General features: G+C 40.1%; 1 pseudogene; it reads left to right on the top strand.

Moving 5' to 3' along the window:
- Positions 1-1,116: 1,116 nt before the first annotated feature.
- LOC139183922 (olfactory receptor 7A17-like) lies at positions 1,117-18,373 on the top strand (annotated as a pseudogene).
- Positions 18,374-19,785: the final 1,412 nt, after the last annotated feature.

The following is a 19,785-nucleotide window of genomic DNA, read 5'->3' as shown; positions in this document are numbered from 1 at the left end:
CCCTTCTCCTCCTGCCTCCAATCCCTCCCAGCATCAGAGTCTTTTCCAATGAGTCAACTCTTCCCATGAGGTGGCCAAAGTATTGGAGTTTCAGCTTTAGCATCAGTCCTTCCAATGAACATCCAGGACTGATCTCCTTTAGGATGGACTGGCTGGATCTCCTTGCAGTCCAAGGGACTCTCAAGAGTCTTCACCAACACCACAATTCAAAAGCATCAATTCTTCAGCGCTCAGCTTTCTTCACAGTCCAACTTTCACATCCATACATGACCACTGGAAAAACCATAGCCTTATCTTTGGATAAATTTGTTTCTGTTATGCATTATTTTTCCTGGAAATCAAAGAAATATAACAGCAGATAAAATATCACCAGAACCAAAGAAACTTTTCTTTGCCACATTCTCTTAAGAACCACTGGAGATTGTGTTAATGTTAGTTGCTCAGTCGTGTCTGACGCTTTGCAACCCTATGGACTGTAGCCCACCAGACTCCTCTGTCCATGGAAGTCTCCAGGCAAGAATCCTGGAGTAAGTAGCCATTGAAATTAGATCTTTATTACCTTTTGTGTCCACTATCTCTCACTCTTTCTCTCTCTCTCTCTCTTTCTCTCTTTCTCCTAATATATATGCATATCTTGAAATCAAGCTTTAGAGAAAGAATATATAGCTATATGTATATCTATTCACATACAGCCATACTTGTTCAGTGGAAAAATTATTTCTGTATCTTTAATACAAGGCATAAAATGGACATAAAAAATCATACTCCAAGTTTATTGGTACCTGAGATTAAAAACCAGATTTTCTAGATGCCATTTGTATATAATCTGATCTGATCAGCCTAAGCTCTATCAACCTCTAACACAATGAGCATAATTATGGATGAAAAATATGTGGTAATAACACACCCTCAGAAACCAGGGTCTACTGCATGCATGTGTGTGTGTGTGTACGTGTGTGTGTGTGTATGATGCCCTATGGAGTGTGAGAAGTCATTAGAACAGGGATACTGAGCTCATATTCCAATGTGACTATCATTCATAGAGGCCAGAACACAATCAACAGAAGGCATGAGAGAAGAGTCATTTAAACACACAGGCCGGAGGGAGGAGCCAAGATGGCGGAGGAGCAGGATGGAGAGAACACTTTCTCCCCCACAAATTCATCAAAAGAGCATTTAAACGTCGAGTAAATTCCACAAAACAACTTCTGAATGCCAGCAGAGGACATCCGGCACCCAGAAAAGCAACCCAACTCTTCGAAAGGAGGTAGGAAAAAATATAAAAGACAAAAAAAAAAAAGAGACAAAAGAGGGAGGGACAGAGTTCCGTCCCAGGAAGGGAGTCTTAAAAAGAGAGAACTTTCCAAACACCAGGAAACCTTCTCACTGCCGAATCTGTGCCGAGCTTTGGAAGCACAGAGGGCAACATAACAGGGAGAAAAAATAAATAAACAATTAAAACCCGCAGATTGCAAGCCCTATGGTAACTCCCCCAGCGGAGAAGCAGCGCAGACGCCTGCATCTGCCATTAGCAAGAAGGGGCTGGGCAGGGAGGCGCGGCGCGGGCTGCATTGCTGAGAGTAAGAATCTGGCCTGAATACCTTGAGCAATATCTGAGTGAAATAATTTGGGCTAGCAAACCAGACTGTGGGATATCTACCACGCGAAAAGCCAGCCCTAACCTAAGACCACCAGGCCCGCGCACGGAACAAAGGACTGAACAGAGATAGCCGGCTGCAGATCTTCCCCCTCCGGTGACAGGCAGCCAGAGCCGGAAGGGGGCAATCGCAGCCCCAGAGAGACATTATCTATAAAACTGTAAGCAGGCTTCTTTGCTAACTAAAACTTCTTGGGGGTCTGGACGGTCAACATCTGCCTGAGAAGGTGTGCCGGTTTTACACCCAGATAACCGAGTGGCGGGGAGGCGATAAGTCGCAGCATTGGCGCTCGCCGAACACCTCATCACCTGAGTTGCTCGGACCTGGGAAGAGCACAAAACGCAGGCCCAACTGAGTCTGCGCCTCTGAGGACTACCTGAGTGCCTGAACCTGAGCGGCTTGGACCTGGGAGGTGCATGCAACCCAGGGCCGGCCTCGGATGGTTCCCGGTGGAACAACCTAGAGCCTGAGCGGTGTGGGCAAGGAGGCTACACGCACCGTGAGTGGGGGCAGACCCAGTGTGGCTGAGGCACTGCGAGCGCACGCCAGTGTTATTTGTTTGCAGCATCCCTCCCTCCCTCCCCACAGCGCGACTGAACAAGTGAGCCTAAAAAAAAAAAAAAAAAGGTTCCCCCACCGTCCCCTTTGTGTCAGGGCGGAAGCCAGACACTGAAGAGACCAGCAAACAGAAGAAGTTATAACAGAGGGAAACGTCTTGGAAGCTACAGGCAATAGATTAAAACCCTGTGGTTACTACGGACTACATAGGAAGGGGCCTATAGATCTTGAGAAATATAAGTCGGACCAAGCAACTAGCCAGAAATGAACTGAACCCACAATACTCACAACAAAACCAAAGAAAGTCCTAGATATATTTTTACTATTTTTACGATCATTCTTTCTTTCTTTTTTTAAATTTTAAGTCCTCTATTGTTCCTTTAATTTTCACTTTTATAACCTATTACTTTGCAAAAAAAAAAAAAAAGACCCTATTTTTTTCTTCTTCAGCAAACTTCATATATATATATTTCATAATTTTTTGACCCTGTTTTTCTTTTTTTCTTCTTTTCTTTAACATTGTATTTTTGAAATACCAAACTCTACTCTAGATTTTTAATTTTAGCTTTTTGGTATATGTTATCAATTTTGTACCTATAGTTTTTTTTTATAATTTCTGTGACTTTTTTTTTCTCTGTTTTGTTCTCTTCTTCTTTTATATAAAATTGTATATCTGAAATTCCAAACTCTACTCTAGATTTTTAATTTATGCTTTTTGGAATTTGATATCAATTTTGTACCTGTATTTTCTTTATAATTTTTGCAACATTGTTTGTTTTTGTTTGTTTGTTTCTTTTCTCTCTTTGTTTTTCTTCTTCTTTTTTTTTAACATTGTATTTTTGAAATTCCAAACTCTACTCTAGATTTTTAATTTTTGCTTTTTGGTATTAGTTATCAATTTTGTACCTATATTTTCTTTATAATCTTCACGACCTTGTTTGTTTTTGTTTGTTCGTTTTTTCTCTCTTTTCCTTCTTCTTTTCTTTAACATCGTATTTTTGAAATTTCAAACTCTACTCTAGATTTTTAATTTTTGCTTTTTGGTATTAGTTATCAATTTTGTACCTGTATTTTCTTTATAATTTTCACGACCTTGTTTGTTTTTGTTTGTTCGTTTTTTCTCTCTTTTCCTTCTTCTTTTCTTTAACATCGTATTTTTGAAATTTCAAACTCTACTCTAGATTTTTAATTTTTGCTTTTTGGTATTAGTTATCAATTTTGTACCTGTATTTTCTTTATAATTTTCACGACTTTGTTTGTTTTTGTTTGTTCGTTTTTTCTCTCTTTTCCTTCTTCTTTTCTTTAAAATTCCAAACTCTACTCTAGATTTTTAATTTTTGCTTTTATGTATTTGTTAACAATTTTGTACCTTTAAGAACCCAATCTTCAGGACCCATTTTTCACTAGGGAGTGAGATTACTGGCTTGACTGCTCTCTCTCCCTTTGGACTCTCCTTTTTGTCCACCAGGTCGCCTGTGTCTCCTCCCTAACCCCTCTCTACTCTACCCAACTCTGTGAATTTCTGTGTGTTCCAGACGGTGGAGAACACATAGGGAACTGATTACTGGCTGGATCTGTCTCCCTCCTTTTCATTCCCCCCTCTTATCCTTCTGGCCACCTCTGTCACCTTCCTCCTTCTTCTCTTCTCTGTATAACTCCGTGAACATCTCTGAGTGGTCCAGTTGTGGAGTGCACATAAGGAAGTGACTACTGGCTAGCCCACTCTCTCCACTATTGATTCCACCTCATCTCATTTGGGTCACCGCTAACTCCCTCCTCCCTCTTCTCTTCTCCATGTAATGCTGTGAACCTCTCTGAGTGACCCTCACAGTAGAGAAACTTTTCATCTTCAACGTAGATGTTTTATTAATGGTGCTGTATAGAAGGAGAAGTTTTGAAACTACTGTAAAAATAAGACCGATAACTGGAAGCAGGAGGCTTAAGTCAAAACCCTGGCTCCAGGGAACTCCTGACTCCAAGGAACATTAATTGACAGGAGCTCATCAAATGCCTCCATACCGACACTGAAACCAAGCACCACACAAGGGCCAACAAGTTCCAGGGCAAGACATACCAAGAAAATTCTCCAACAACAAAGGAACACAGCCCTGAGCTCCAAGATACAGGCTGCCCAAAGTCACCCCAAAACCATAGACATCTCATAACTCATTACTGTACATTTCATTGCACTCCAGAGAGAAGAAATACAGCTCCACTCACCAGAACACGAACACAAGCTTCCCTAACCAGGAAACCTTGTCAAGCCACCTGTACAAACCCACACACAGCGAGGAAACGCCACAATAAAGAGAACTCCACAAACTGCCAGAATACAGAAAGGACACCCCAAACTCAGCAATTTAAACAAGATGAAGAGACAGAGGAATACCCAGCAGATAAAGGAACAGGATAAATGCCCACCAAACCAAACAAAAGAGGAAGAGATAGGGAATCTACCTGATAAAGAATTCCAAATATGATACTGAAATTGATCCAAAATCTTGAAATTAAAATGGAATCACAGATAAATAGCCTGGAGACAAGGATTGAGAAGACGCAAGAAAGGTTTAACAAGGACCTAGAAGAAATAAAAAAGAGTCAATATATAGTGAATAATGCAATAAATGAAATTAAAAACACTCTGGAGGCAACAAATAGTAGAATAACTGAGGCAGAAGATAGGATTAGTGAATTAGAAGATAGAATGGTAGAAATAAATGAATCAGAGAGGATAAAAGAAAAACGAATTAAAAGAAATGAGGACAATCTCAGAGACCTCCAGGACAATATTAAACGCTACAACATTCGAATCATAGGGGTTCCAGAAGAAGAAGACAAAAAGAAAGACCATGAGAAAATACTTGAGGAGATAATAGTGGAAAACTTCCCTAAAATGGGGAAGGAAATAATCACCCAAGTCCAAGAAACCCAAAGAGTCCCAAACAGGATAAACCCAAGGTGAAACACCCCAAGACACATATTAATCAAATTAACAAAGATCAAACACAAAGAACAAATATTAAAAGCAGCAAGGGAAAAACAACAAATAACACACAAGGGAATTCCCATAAGGATAACAGCTGATCTTTCAATAGAAACTCTTCAAGCCAGGAGGGAATGGCAAGACATACTTAAAATGATGAAAGAAAATAACCTACAGCCCAGATTATTGTACCCAGCAAGGATCTCATTCAAGTATGAAGGAGAAATCAAAAGTTTTTCAGACAAGCAAAAGCTGAGAGAATTCTGCACCACCAAACCAGCTCTCCAACAAATACTAAAGGATATTCTCTAGACAGGAAACACAAAAACGGTGTATAAATTCGAACCCAAAACAATAAAGTAAATGGCAACGGGATCATACTTATCAGTAATTAAATGTAATTACATACTTAAATGTAAATGGGTTGAATGCCCCAACCAAAAGACAAAGACTGGCTGAATGCATACAAAAACAAGACCCCTACATATGTTGTCTACAAGAGACCCACCTCAAAACAGGGGACACATACAGACTGAAAGTGAAGGGCTGGAAAAAGATTTTCCATGCTAATAGGGACCAAAAGAAAGCAGGAGTAGCAATACTCATATCAGATAAAATAGACTTTAAAACAAAGGCTGTGAAAAGAGACAAAGATGGTCACTACATAATGATCAAAGGATCAATCCAAGAAGAAGATATAACAATTATAAATATATATGCACCCAACACGGGAGCACCTCAGTATGTAAGACAAATGCTAACAAGTATGAAAGGAGAAATTAACAATAACACAATAATAGTGGGAGACTTTAATACCCCACTCACACCTATGGATAGATCAACTAAACAGAAAATTAACAAGGAAACACAAACTTTAAATGATACAATAGACCAGTTAGACCTAATTGATATCTATAGGACATTTCATCCCAAAACAATGAATTTCACCTTTTTCTCAAGCACACATGGAACCTTCTCCAGGATAGATCACATCCTGGGCCATAAATCTAGCCTTGGTAAATTTAAAAAAATAGAAATCATTCCAAGCATCTTTTCTGACCACAATGCAGTAAGATTAGATCTCAATTACAGGAGAAAAACTATTAAAAATTCCAACATATGGAGGATGAACAACACCCTGCTGAATAACCAACAAATCACAGAAGAATCAAAAAAGAAATCAAAATTTGCATAGAAACGAATGAAAATGAAAACACAACAACCCAAAACCTGTGGGACACGGTAAAAGCAGTCCTAAGGGGAAAGTTCATAGCAATACAGGCACACCTCAAGAAACAAGAAAAAAGTCAAATAAATAACCTAACTCTACACCTAAAGCAACTAGAAAAGGAAGAAATGAAGAACCCCAGGGTTAGTAGAAGGAAAGAAATCTTAAAAATTAGAGCAGAAATAAATGCAAAAGAAACAAAAGAAACCATAGCAAAAATCAACAAAACCAAAAGCTGGTTCTTTGAAAGGATAAATAAAATTGACAAACCATTAGCCAGACTCATCAAGAAACAAAGGGAGAAAAATCAAATCAATAAAATCAGAAACGAAAATGGAGAGATCACAACAGATAACACACAAATACAGATGATAACACAGATCATAAGAGACTACTATCAACAATTATATGCCAATAAAATGGACAACGTGGAAGAAATGGACAAATTCTTAGAAAAGTGCAACTTTCCAAAACTTGACCAGGAAGAAATAGAAAATCTTAACAGACCCATCACAAGCACGGAAATTGAAACTGTATTCAGAAATCTTCCAGCAAACAAAAGCCCAGGTCCAGACGGCTTCACAGATGAATTCTACCAAAAATTTAGAGAAGAGCTAACACCTATCCTGCTCAAACTCTTCCAAAAAATTGCAGAGGAAGGTAAACTTCCAAACTCATTCTATGAGGCCACCATCACCCTAATACCAAAACCTGACAAAGATCCCACAAAAAAAGAAAACTACAGGCCAATATCACTGATGAACATAGATGCAAAACTCCTTAACAAAATTCTAGCAATCAGAATCCAACAACACATTAAAAAGATCATACACCATGACTAAGTGGGCTTTATCCCAGGGATGCAAGGATTCTTCAATATCCGCAAATCAATCAATGTAATACACCACATTAACAAATTGAAAAATAAAAACCATATGATTATCTCAATAGATGCAGAGAAAGCCTTTGACAAAATCCAACAGCCATTTATGATAAAAACTCTCCAGAAAGCAGGAATAGAAGGAACATACCTCAACATAATAAAAGCTATATATGACAAACCCATAGCAAACATTATCCTCAATGGTGAAAAATTGAAAGCATTTCCTCTAAAGTCAGGAACAAGACAAGGGTGCCCACTTTCACCATTACTATTCAACATAGTTTTGGAAGTTTTGGCCACAGCAATCAGAGCAGAAAAAGAAATAAAAGGAATCCAAATTGGAAAAGAAGAAGTAAAACTCTCACTGTTTGCAGATGACATGATCCTCTACATAGAAAACCCTAAAGACTCCACCAGAAAATTACTAGAACTAATCAATGACTATAGTAAAGTTGCAGGATATAAAATCAACACACAGAAATCCCTTGCATTCCTATACACTAATAATGAGAAAACAGAAAGAGAAATTAAGGAAACAATTCCATTCACCATTGCAACGGAAACAATAAAATACTTAGGAATATATCTACCTAAAGAAACTAAAGACCTATATATAGAAAACTATAAAACACTGGTGAAAGAAATCAAAGAGGACACTAATAGATGGAGAAATATACCATGTTCTTGGATTGGAAGAATCAGTATAGTGAAAATGAGTATACTACCCAAAGCAATTTATAGATTCAATGCAATCCCTATCAAGCTACCAACAGTATTCTTCACAGAGCTAGAACAAATAATTTCACAATTTGTATGGAAATACAAAAAACCTCGAATAGCCAAAGCGATCTTGAGAAAGAAGAATGGAACTGGAGGAATCAACCTACCTGACTTCAGGCTCTACTACAAAGCCACAGTTATCAAGACAGTATGGTACTGGCACAAAGACAGAAATATAGATCAATGGAACAAAATAGAAAGCCCAGAGATAAATTCACGCACATATGGACACCTTATCTTTGACAAAGGAGGCAAGAATATACAATGGATTAAAGACAATCTCTTTCCCAAGTGGTGCTGGGAAATCTGGTCAACCACTTGTAAAAGAATGAAACTAGAACACTTTCTAACACCATACACAAAAATAAACTCAAAATGGATTAAAGATCTAAACGTAAGACCAGAAACTATAAAACTCCTAGAGGAGAACATAGGCAAAACACTCTCCGACATACATCACAGCAGGATCCTCTATGACCCACCTCCCAGAATACTGGAAATAAAAGCAAAAATAAACAAATGGGACCTAATTAAACTTAAAAGCTTCTGCACATCAAAGGAAACTATTAGCAAGGTGAAAAGACAGCCTTCAGAATGGGAGAAAATAATAGCAAATGAAGCAACTGACAAACAACTAATCTCAAAAATATACAAGCAACTCCTACAGCTCAACTCCAGAAAAATAAATGACCCAATCAAAAAATGGGCCAAAGAACTAAATAGACATTTCTCCAAAGAAGACATACAGATGGCTAACAAACACATGAAAAGATGCTCAACATCACTCATTATCAGAGAAATGCAAATCAAAACCACTATGAGGTACCATTTCACACCAGTCAGAATGGCTGCGATCCAAAAGTCTACAAATAATAAATGCTGGAGAGGGTGTGGAGAAAAGGGAACCCTCTTACACTGTTGGTGGGAATGCAAACTAGTACAGCCACTATGGAGAACAGTGTGGAGATTCCTTAAAAAACTGGAAATAGAACTGCCTTATGATCCAGCAATCCCACTGCTGGGCATACACACTGAGGAAACCAGAAGGGAAAGAGACACGTGTACCCCAATGTTCATCGCAGCACTGTTTATAATAGCCAGGACATGGAAGCAACCTAGATGTCCATCAGCAGATGAATGGATAAGAAAGCAGTGGTACATATACACAATGGAGTATTACTCAGCCATTAAAAAAAAGAATACATTTGAATCAGTTCTATTGAGGTGGATGAAACTGGAGCCTATTATACAGAGTGAAGTAAGCCAGAAGGAAAAACACCAATACAGTATACTAATGCATATATATGGAATTTAGAAAGATGGTAACAATAACCCTGTGTACGAGACAGCAAAAGAGACACTGATGTATAGAACAGTCTTATGGACTCTGTGGGAGAGGGAGAGGGTGGGAAGATTTGGGAGAATGACATTGAAACATGTAAAATATCATGTAAGAAACGAGCTGCCAGTCCAGGTTCAATGCACGATACTGGATGCTTGGGGCTAGTGCACTGGGATGACCCAGAGGGATGGTATGGGGAGGGAGGAGGGAGGAGGGTTCAGGATGGGGAACACATGTATACCTGTGGCGGATTCATTTTGATATTTGGAAAAACTAATACAATTATGTAAAGTTTAAAAATAAAATTTTAAAAAAATAAATAAATAAACACACAGGCCACCTCTTCAACAGTTTCATAAACTGCTAGAGGTATATAGTGGCTTCCCAAGTGATTCCAGGGTGAAAAATCTGCCTATCAATGCATGAGACGCAAGAGACACAGGTTTGGTCCCTGGGTTGGGAAGATCCCCTGGAGAAGGGAATGGCAACCCACTCCAGTATTCTTGCCTGGAAAATTCCATGGACAGAGGAGCCTGGTGGGCTACAGTCCATGAAGTTGCAAAGGAATCAGACATGACTTAGTGACTAAACAACAAAGAGAGGCATAGTGTGTACTGTGTATGGGGACACCTTCTGATCTGAAGTCTCAGCAGCAGCAGGGAGGCCACCTGGTTTCTCAACATCCTCTGACACCGCCCCTCATCACTCTCCCTCCTGCTCAGGTTCCTCCAGAGATTGACTTCATTTTTAAAAAACTTTAACATCTAAAACAAGCACATTCTTCAGGGCCCTATTTGAATGTGTTGCCTGAACACCCATGTAAAACAGCAGCCACACTAACTCCTTTCCTCGTACTTGCTTTCATTTTCTTCATAGTATCTGCCACCATCGAACATGCTATATATGATGCTTTATTTCTGACATTCTTTATCCATGATGAGATTTTAGAAGAGTTTGTTTCTCAGAACCCTATACACACTGCAAAATCCATGGGCAAATATTAAAATTAATATTTGACAGCAAAATTTAAAAGTAACATTTCAACAATGTGAGAAATGTCTATTTGTGTCAAATTTTTCATGTTATTTTTCCCCTATCCTTGTAGGCAACAAGGAACATCACAGGAGTTTCAGAATTTCTTCTCCTGGGATTTTCAGAGGAACCAGAATGGCAGCCCCTCATATTTGGGCTTTTCCTCTCCATGTACCTGATCACTGTGTGGAATTCTGCTCGTCATTCTGGCTGTCAGTTCAGACTCCCACCTCCACACCCCCATGTACTTCTTCCTCTCCAACCTGTCCTTTGTAGATATCTGCTTCACCTCCACCACCATCCCAATGTTGCAGAAACAAGTACTCGAGAAACCAACCACCACACTCAGAGAGTCAGAGAACTCAGGTTTATTAAGCCAGCAGACCCAGAGGAGTTAACACTCCAAGCTCTGAGCCCTGAACAAAGGGGTTACAGAGTTTTTATACACTGAGAGGCATGATTAAGCAGGTTTGCAGGGGCTTGGTGATTGCAAAGAGCAGGACAAGGATGAGTGAGATAAGCTCCAGTTCCTAGTATTGTAAGTCCCCACTTTCTAAGACTAAGTGACCTATGTGATCCAGACTTTGCAAGGAGCAAGCTGAGTTACAGAGACAGAAGGAGCAGGAGGTTATGTAAAATTTTAACTCTTCCTCTTCATTCCCCCTTCTTGATGCTTCTATCACTCGTTGTAGAAAGCATCATCTCATGTTTTGGTAGGTCATTCAGAGCTCCCCCTCGTTTAAGGGGCTATAGTGAGCTATTACCATTTGCACCTTTTTGGATTCAATTTGAGAGGTTATGAACTGGGTAATAGGGTTGAGAATACAAGGGCCAAACAAGAGCACCACAAAGAATATGAAGAGAGGACCAGTTCAAGGGAGAAGCCACGATGTCCAGCTCCAGATATTGTTCTAATTACCCCAGGAATTAGCTAGTTTCTCTCTCCTTTCTGTGATTTGTTCCCTTAGCTGTTGGGCCATGTCCCTGACTATTTCTGATTGGTTTACATAAAAGCAGCATTCTTCATTCAAGAAGAGATAGAGTCTTCTCTTTTCAGCTGTCAGTAGGTCAAGCCCTCTCCTATTATGTAAACCACCTCAACCAGAGAATCTAGTTGCTCCTGTAATGAAGAGCACAGCAGTAATACCGATTAGGGATAGAGGCCACAATTGACAATGAAAATCCATCGATATTTTGATAGCTGGCTCCTCAAGCTCCCACCATGCATTGACCAGCCAGCTGCCAGAGTGTGGCTGGAGCAAGGCTGAAGAATCCTCAAGCTTCTGCCTTGTGTTGATTAGTCAGCTTCTGCAGTGACTAGGGCAGGGCTCAGCGTCCCTCATGTGTGAGGGCTGTTGTCTTTGAAACCGGACCTTGAGGAGGTTTGGGGGATCGGAACTGCTTTCCAGGTGTCCTCATCACAGGTAGTTGCTGCCTTCTTGATTCTGGTGTGGTGGATCTAAGGGATGACACCTGTAACTTTAACAGCAGTAGGGGTTGCCAGGACGACTGTGTGAGGGCCTGTCCAAACTGCTAAAGTGGTTTATTTGGTTTTGTTTTCTAATCTTTAACACATACTTCATCTCCTGGCTGATAGGGATGAACCCAATTGCCCAAAGGAATGGGTGTCCTTTCTAAGGTTTATCAAGCGATATAGCAGAAGACTTTTCCCAGGGCCTGGAGGTTTGGGGACATCTCCAGGTCAGCTAGTTGTTGGTGATCTCCCTTGAGCTTTTCTATCACTGGGGGTGGTCTCCTGTATAAGATGTCAAAGGGAGAATAGCCTGAGGACTTTGGGGTGCATTTACGTAGGGAGATGAGAGTCCACAGAATAAGACAGCTTGCTCCAGCATTGTTTGGGTATTGACCAGGGGATATTCTTGTCATACTACTACTTGGAGAAACAAACTTAACAAGAAAGTTAAGGATATATGGCCCAAAGATTAATAGAAGTAGGAAAGCTGCTGTGGGGCTAGCCAGTAGAACCAGGTCCAGACATTAGTTCATGACATTAGTGTTTATCCAGGTATGAGAAGATGCAAGAATTTGGACTCATAAAAATCTTTACCTGAAAACATTTGACTAGCTGAAGGGCTGTTTTTCTGGGTTTTTCCCAGAGCACAGAATGCCTTATTTTTTGTCTCCACCCTGAACTCCTTTCAAGGGGGTGTTGAAGGTCAGCATCTTGTTCATTTCAGTTCAGTTCAGTCGCTCAGTCGTATCCAACTCTTTGCGACCCCATGAACCACAGCACGCAAGACCTCCCTGTCCATCACCAACTCCCAGAGTTCACCCAAACCCATGTCCATCGAGTGGTCACGATTTAATCTTTGTAGAGGCAGCTGGCAAGGGTCAACTTTCAGTCAGCAGGGCCCCTTCATTGCCACATATTTGACCATGTTTTGAGGGCATTTCATGGTCACTGTATCCAGCAGTGCTGGGAAGGCTCATTCCCAGGTCTAACAAAGATTCCATTGACAGGCCACTCAATGTGTTGTCACTAGACCAGGTCTTGTAAGTAGCAAAAGTCTCTGGACCATACCTGCCTTACTAACCTCTTGGTCCAGAAAGATATTTTCTCTTGTTGCTTCTTCCCATATCTAGAGTTACATTGGATGGAGGAACCTGGTAGGCTGCCATCTGTGGGGTCGCACAGAGTCGGACACAACTGAAGTGATGCAGCAGCAGCAGCAGCAGAATTACATTATTAAAATTATTGATCTCATATGGAACTGCATATCAGCAGTTTATCACAGGCTCTGTCACACATTTGGTAACATAAATAATCTTCTGAAGCATGCTACATAGAAAATAATATAGCTAGCAGTTATTAGTAAGGTCACAAACAAGAATTTAAGTCAAGAACTTTCATTGGGTATAGCCTGGTATACCCCCAGGTCATCTGACTCAGTTAAGTGATTATGGCCAAGTGTTAACCTCCGGGTTGTACATCATGGAGCATCTGATCTTTATCCAGAGATTGGTTACTGAGATAAGCTTTAGAAACAATCTTAGAGTGTCCTTTTTAATAACTTAATTAAACTTTTTAGCAATATAACATATCAATGAACTGTCTCAGAAGTGAGTCTTAGTAAGATCAGATCAGATCAGATCAGTCACTCAGTCGTGTCCGACTCTTTGTGACCCCATGAATCGCAGCACACAAGGCCTCCCTGTCCATTACCAACTCCCTGAGTTCACTCAGACTCATGTCCATCGAATCAGTGTTGCCATCCAGCCATCTCATCCTCTGTCGTCCCCTTCTCCTCCTGCCCCCAATCCCTCCCAGCATCAGAGTCTTTTCCAATGAGTCAACTCTTCGCATGAGGTGGCCAAAGTACTGGAGTTTCAGCTTTAGCATCATTCCTTCCAAAGAAATCCCAGGGCTGATCTCCTTCAGAATGGACTGGTTGGATCTCCTTGCAGTCCAAGGGACTCTCAAGAGTCTTCTCCAACATCACAGTTCAAAAGCATCAATTCTTCGGCGCTCAGCCTTCTTCACAGTCCAACTCTCACATCCATACATGACCACTGGAAAAACCATAGCCTTGACTAGATGAACCTTTGTTGGCAAAGTAATGTCTCTGCTTTTGAATATGCTATCTAGGTTGGTCATAACTTTCCTTCCAAGGAGTAAGTGTCTTTTAATTTCATGGCTGCAGTCACCATCGGTAGTGGTTTTGGAGCCCAAAAAAATAAAGTCTGACACCATTTCCACTGTTTCCCCATCTATTTCCCATGAAGTGGTGGGACCGGATGCCATGATCTTCATTTTCTGAATGTTGAGCTTTAAACCAACTTTTTCACTCTCCACTTTCACTTTCATCAAGAGGCTTTTGAGTTCCTCTTCACTTTCTGCCATAAGGGTGGTGTCATCTGCAAGCACAGACCTTAATTAACAAAACTAGAACTTAATATTATATGTATTAAGGTCCATAAAATGAGGTCCATCAGGGAGCTGGGAAAAGCCAAGTGGCCATCTTGCATTTCCCATAGCCCTGGCTCTTTGATTTTCAGCTGTTGTTTATTTTTAATTTCTTGATTTAAAAGCAGACTATTACCATGTTTTAAGAACATCAGGATAGCAAAAGTCTAACCGTGAGGGGTTATTTTTTGTAGAAGCAGAATGACCTTTGTCTACATGTACCATAATCTTAAATAATGTTTATTTACTTTACCAAAGTAACAAAAGATTTTAAAAACAACTGTAAATCACTTAAAGACAAAGAAATTTATAATCTGTTATGGAAAGCTGCATTCTAAGAAAACTTTGCTTTCTAAACAGAGAGAAGACCAAATTCTAGTCTAGTACCATCTTACTGTTAATAACAAAAGTTGTTTATCTCTTTAACCTTAGAAAGTCTTTTCCATAAACCTTGAAGAACTAGCAGTATTCTTCTAAAGGCATGAGAGTAAAACCATAGAAGGCATGTTTAAAATCTGATTCTATTGCAATTGACAAAGAAACCTGGTCATTGAACACTTTAGTATGATAACTATAATTGTAATTAACCATATTTTATCAGGGCATATTAGATCTATATGAATTTCACACAATTTTAAGATATCTATTTAGTAACATCAACCATACAGTATAACCTGAAAAGATTTATCACCCCTTTAACAGTACTTCCCATGTAATTTAACATATCCAGTGAACCCAGGTAGCTATTAAGTTACCTGTCTCAGGGGCCCTCTGAAGCATTCCAAAGTTAGCTAGAAGTCAAGTTATTTAGAAAGTTTTATCGATAAATATCAAAAGGATTTATAACAGTCAGGTAGGATCATATAAGTTACTGTGAAATAATAGTTATTTACTTAGCCAAAGTTAACAAAAGATTTCAAAGGTAAATATAGAACAGATCAATTAAGAGGTAAAGAAACTTAAACCTATTATTAAAAGCAGTTCATCCACCTCATTAGAGCTGATTCAAATGTATTCTTTTTAATGGCTGAGTAATACTCCATTGTGTATTTCGATGCACGATACTGGATGCTTGGAGCTGGTGCACTGAGACGACCCAGAGGGATGGTACGGGGAGGAAGGTGGGAGGGGGGTTCAGAATGGGGAACACGTGTGTACCCGTGGCGGATTCGTGTTGATGTATGGCAAAACCAATACAATATTGTAAAGTAATTAACCTCCAATTAAAATAAATAAATTTATATTAAAAAAGAAAAATAAATAAATTTATATTTTAAAAAAATTAAAAAAAATAAAAGCAGTTCAACATCTGAAGAATGTATGTCCTCTTAACAGAAAGAAAGGCTGAATTCAAGTTTTGCACCAGTTTACTTTAAACTCATTTAGATAAACTTAATTAAATTTGTTTTAAACTTGTCATTCCTAACCAAGCAAAAAAATTTTTTTCAGAGTCACTTTCCACAAACCTTCTAATCACTTTTTGTAACAGCCACCCGTAAGTCAGACCTACTTTTATTCCCTTCATAAAATGTAATTTTATTTTTTATACCTTTTTTATTAAAAGCATACCTTCTACTTCCTTATTAGATTAGCAAACAAGCATTAATACTTGTTTAATATTTAATATTGACTATTTCCCAGTTTAAGTGAATCTGAAATTTATTTAGATTAATTTTTCTTGTATTTAGAATTGTTTGATTTGTAAGCGCTTACTTTTCTTTAGGCCAATTAAATTAGAACTCATTACAACTTCAACAGTATTATCAGAAAAAAACAAAAGACATACACTGAGACATACATAAATCCAGACAGACAGATTGACAGAGATCTTATAGTTTTCTGTTTGAGTTAAAATATCTCTTTTACCCTTTTTTTTTTTTTTTTTTTTCTTTGATTGAAGTTCTAATTTGCCCAAGGCTGAGGTCTCAGGCAAAGTTGGCTATGTATTTTAAAGACAGGCACAGGGTTAACTTCAACCTTTCTCCTAGGTAGGCCTTTAATAAGCTAGTTGTTTTTAATTGTATATGCAAAAAGAATTGGTTTTGCAGTTTCCAAAAAGAAAAATTTCTCTCACTCCGTTCAATCAACAACCTCACACTTACAATCAGTCAGAAGCTATCACAATGCCTCCCTTCTCCTGAGTCCCCAGGTTTCCTTAACTGTTGCTCCCTTCCTAGGAGCTCCAAGGAGGTGATCAGTCTCCTCTTCTACCCGTTGGAGTAGGATCTGACTGGGGACTGGCCCAGGGCCCTAACTGATCCTGTGGCCATTCCTGGTTAGTTGGTCTGTCCCTCCAATGAGTCCAGTTGGGGCTTGGCCATCCGGAGAGTCAGAACACTGGTCTGAAAGAGAACCCAAAATACCATCAGGTGGCGCGCCTCCTCGTTGGTCTCGGGGTTCCTTTGCTTCAACCCGGATGATCCACCAGTGTGGCAGCTTAAGGGGCCAGCATGGTTGGAATTTCGGTGGGGCCTCCAGAAATGTTGCAGAAACCAGGGTGGGAAGATGTGGGAGAATGGCAGTGAAACATGTAAAATATCATGTAGGAAACGAGTTGCCAGTCCAGGTTCGATGCATGATGCTGGATGCTTGGGGCTGGTGCACTGGGACGGCCCAGAGGGATGGTATGGGGAGGGAGGAGGGAGGAGGGTTCGGGATGGGGAACACATGTATACCTGTGGCGGATTCATTTTGATATTTGGCAAAACTAATACAATTATGTAAAGTTTAAAAATAAAATAAAATTGGAAGAATAAAAAAAAAAAAAAAAAGAAATGTTGCAGAAACCAGTACTCCAGAAGCCAAGCACCACTCTTAGAGAGTTGGAGAACTCAGCTTTATTATGCCGGTGGGCCCAGAGGAGTTAACACTCCAAACCCTGAGCCCCGAACAAAGGGGTTACAGAGATTTTGTACATGGACAGGCATGATTAAGCAGATTTGCAGGGGCTTGGCAGTTTCAAAGAGCAGGGCAAGGGTGAGTGAGACAAGCTCCAGTTCCTAATATTGTGAGTCCCCACATTGTGAGACTCTGTGACCTACATGATCCAGACTTTGCAAGGAGCAAGCTGAGTTACAGAGGCAGAAGGAGCAGGAGGTTATGTAAAATTTTAACTTTTCCTCTTCACCAAAGATGCTGTGGAACATCCAGACCCAGAGCAAAGTCATAACATTTGAAGGCTGCATCACCCAGGTGTACTTTTTCATTCTGTTTGCAGGGTTGGACAATTTCCTCCTGACAGTGATGGCCTATGATCAGTATGCGGCCATCTGTCACCCCCTGCTCTACACAGTCATCATGAACCCCCGGCTCTGTTGGCTATTGGTGCTGGTGTGCTGGATGATCAGTGTCCTGCATTCCTTGTTAGAAAGCTTAATGATGTGGCGACTGTCTGTCTGTACAGTCTTAGAAATTTCTCATTTTTTCTGTGAACTCAATCAAAGGATCCAATTTGCCAATTCTGACACTTTTTTCCATAACATGGTGATGTATTTTGTAGCTGTGTTCCTGGCTGGTGGTTCCTTCTTTGGTATCATTTATTTATATTCTAAGACAGTGTTCTGCATACATGAAATCTCATCATCTCAGGGGAAGTATAAAGCATTTTCCACCTGTGCATCTCACCTCTCAGTTGTCTCCTTATTTTAGTGCACAGATTTAGGAGTGTACCTGGAGAAGGAAATGGCAACCCACTCCAGTGTTCTTGCCTGGCGAATCCCAGGGACAGGGGAGCCTAGTGGGCTTCTGTCTATGGGGTCGCACAGAATCGGACACTACTGAAGCGACTTAGCAGCAGCAGCAGCAGGAGTGTACCTTAGCTCTGCTGCTACCCACAGCTCACATTCAAGCGTAACAACCTCAGTGATGTACACTGTGGTCACACCCATGCTGAACCCCTTCATCTACAGTCTGAGAAATAAAGACTTAAAGAGAGGTCTGAAAATACTCTGGAAAGGTGACTCTAAAGGGGCCTATTTATCCTAGGACTTATGAAGCACCCTGGGTAGCATAGCTTAACACAAGAGCCAAATGTTGCCACTCTTTGATGAGACTGTGAACACAGAACATGCCTCTTCCATTTTTTTTTTTTGGGGGGGGGGGTGGATTTCTATTTTGATTTCAAATTCTCTACACAATTTATGTAACTCTATTTTATGTTTTGTAATATCTCTCATAAACAGGATTTTTCCCTTTTTCATTTTTCAACTCTCATCATTGTATTCCCAAACTTGTTTGTGAAATATTTGGAAATTCCCACTTATCCCAAGGGACCACATGGATCCCTTCAAGGATAATTTCTTCTCAAATAAAATAGATCATATGGAGTGCTTGCTGTCATTGTTTTTGTTGTTGCTGATTCCAAGCCCTTACTTGTTGTTGGGGCAAGCAATGGAGACCCTATGGAAAGCCTGCAGACCAAGAAAATTGTGAGCAAGTGCCCCAAAGAACCATCTTACTGTGTTTGAATGTTTCTTTATAGAGCAGAGTGGTAAAGGGTAGGTATAGTAAAAGGGAATAAGGTGTTGCAACTGTCTCCTAGTTCCAGCCAGGCTCTGGAGGGGATGTCATTTCTTCTTTCCTGAAGCCATTTACAGGTGGACATTATCAGGATGTTTTTTGTGAAGTAAACAAAGATAATTTAGTTTAGATTTAGACATGGGGGTTCTATCCCTGGGCCAGGAAGATCTCCTGGAGGAAAGCATGGCAACCCACTTCTTGACTGCAGAATCCCATGGACAGAGGAGCCTGGTGGGCTACAGTCCATAGAGTTACAAAGAGTCAGACACAACTGAAGTGACTATGCGTGCACACACAGACATGGGAGGCAGGGTTCCAGGAGATGGGCCATTATGTATAGTTCAAGCCATAGGCACTATCCCTTTAGTGATTAACTTGTACCCAAAACAAGAGTCTCCTGGAGCAGGGCATGGCAACCAACTCGAGTATTTGTGCCTTGGACAGAGGAGCCTGGCAGGCTACAGTCCATGTGTGTGCATGCTCAGCCACTTTAGTCATGTCCAGTTCTTCGCAACCCTATGGACTGTAGCTCATTGGGCTCCTCTGTCCATGAGATTCTCCAGGCAAGAATACTAGAGTGGGTGTGTCTCATGTCTCTTGCAGTCACAGGTGTTGTGCAAACATCCACAATCTCCCAGCTTCTCCATGTGACCCCTAAGGGACAGAAGTAGTGTCACTTGTTCATACAATTATATGTTATAAACTTGAACAACATAGTAATCATGAATATTATCTTCAAATATCAGAACAAATGATTAGAAAAAGTAGAATCAGATTACTACAATTATCATCACCTCTCTCCAATTTGATGATTGTTTCAATTAACTATAATTGCTTATGTGGACAAGATTGGAAGAAAGTTGGAGTAAGAGCGACAT

This window comes from Bos indicus, chromosome 7, assembly GCF_029378745.1.
Source record: "Bos indicus isolate NIAB-ARS_2022 breed Sahiwal x Tharparkar chromosome 7, NIAB-ARS_B.indTharparkar_mat_pri_1.0, whole genome shotgun sequence".
Classification (NCBI taxonomy): Eukaryota; Metazoa; Chordata; class Mammalia; order Artiodactyla; family Bovidae; genus Bos; species Bos indicus.
The sequence above is the reverse complement of the archived record's forward strand: the minus strand, read 5'-3'. Positions and strand labels throughout refer to the sequence as shown.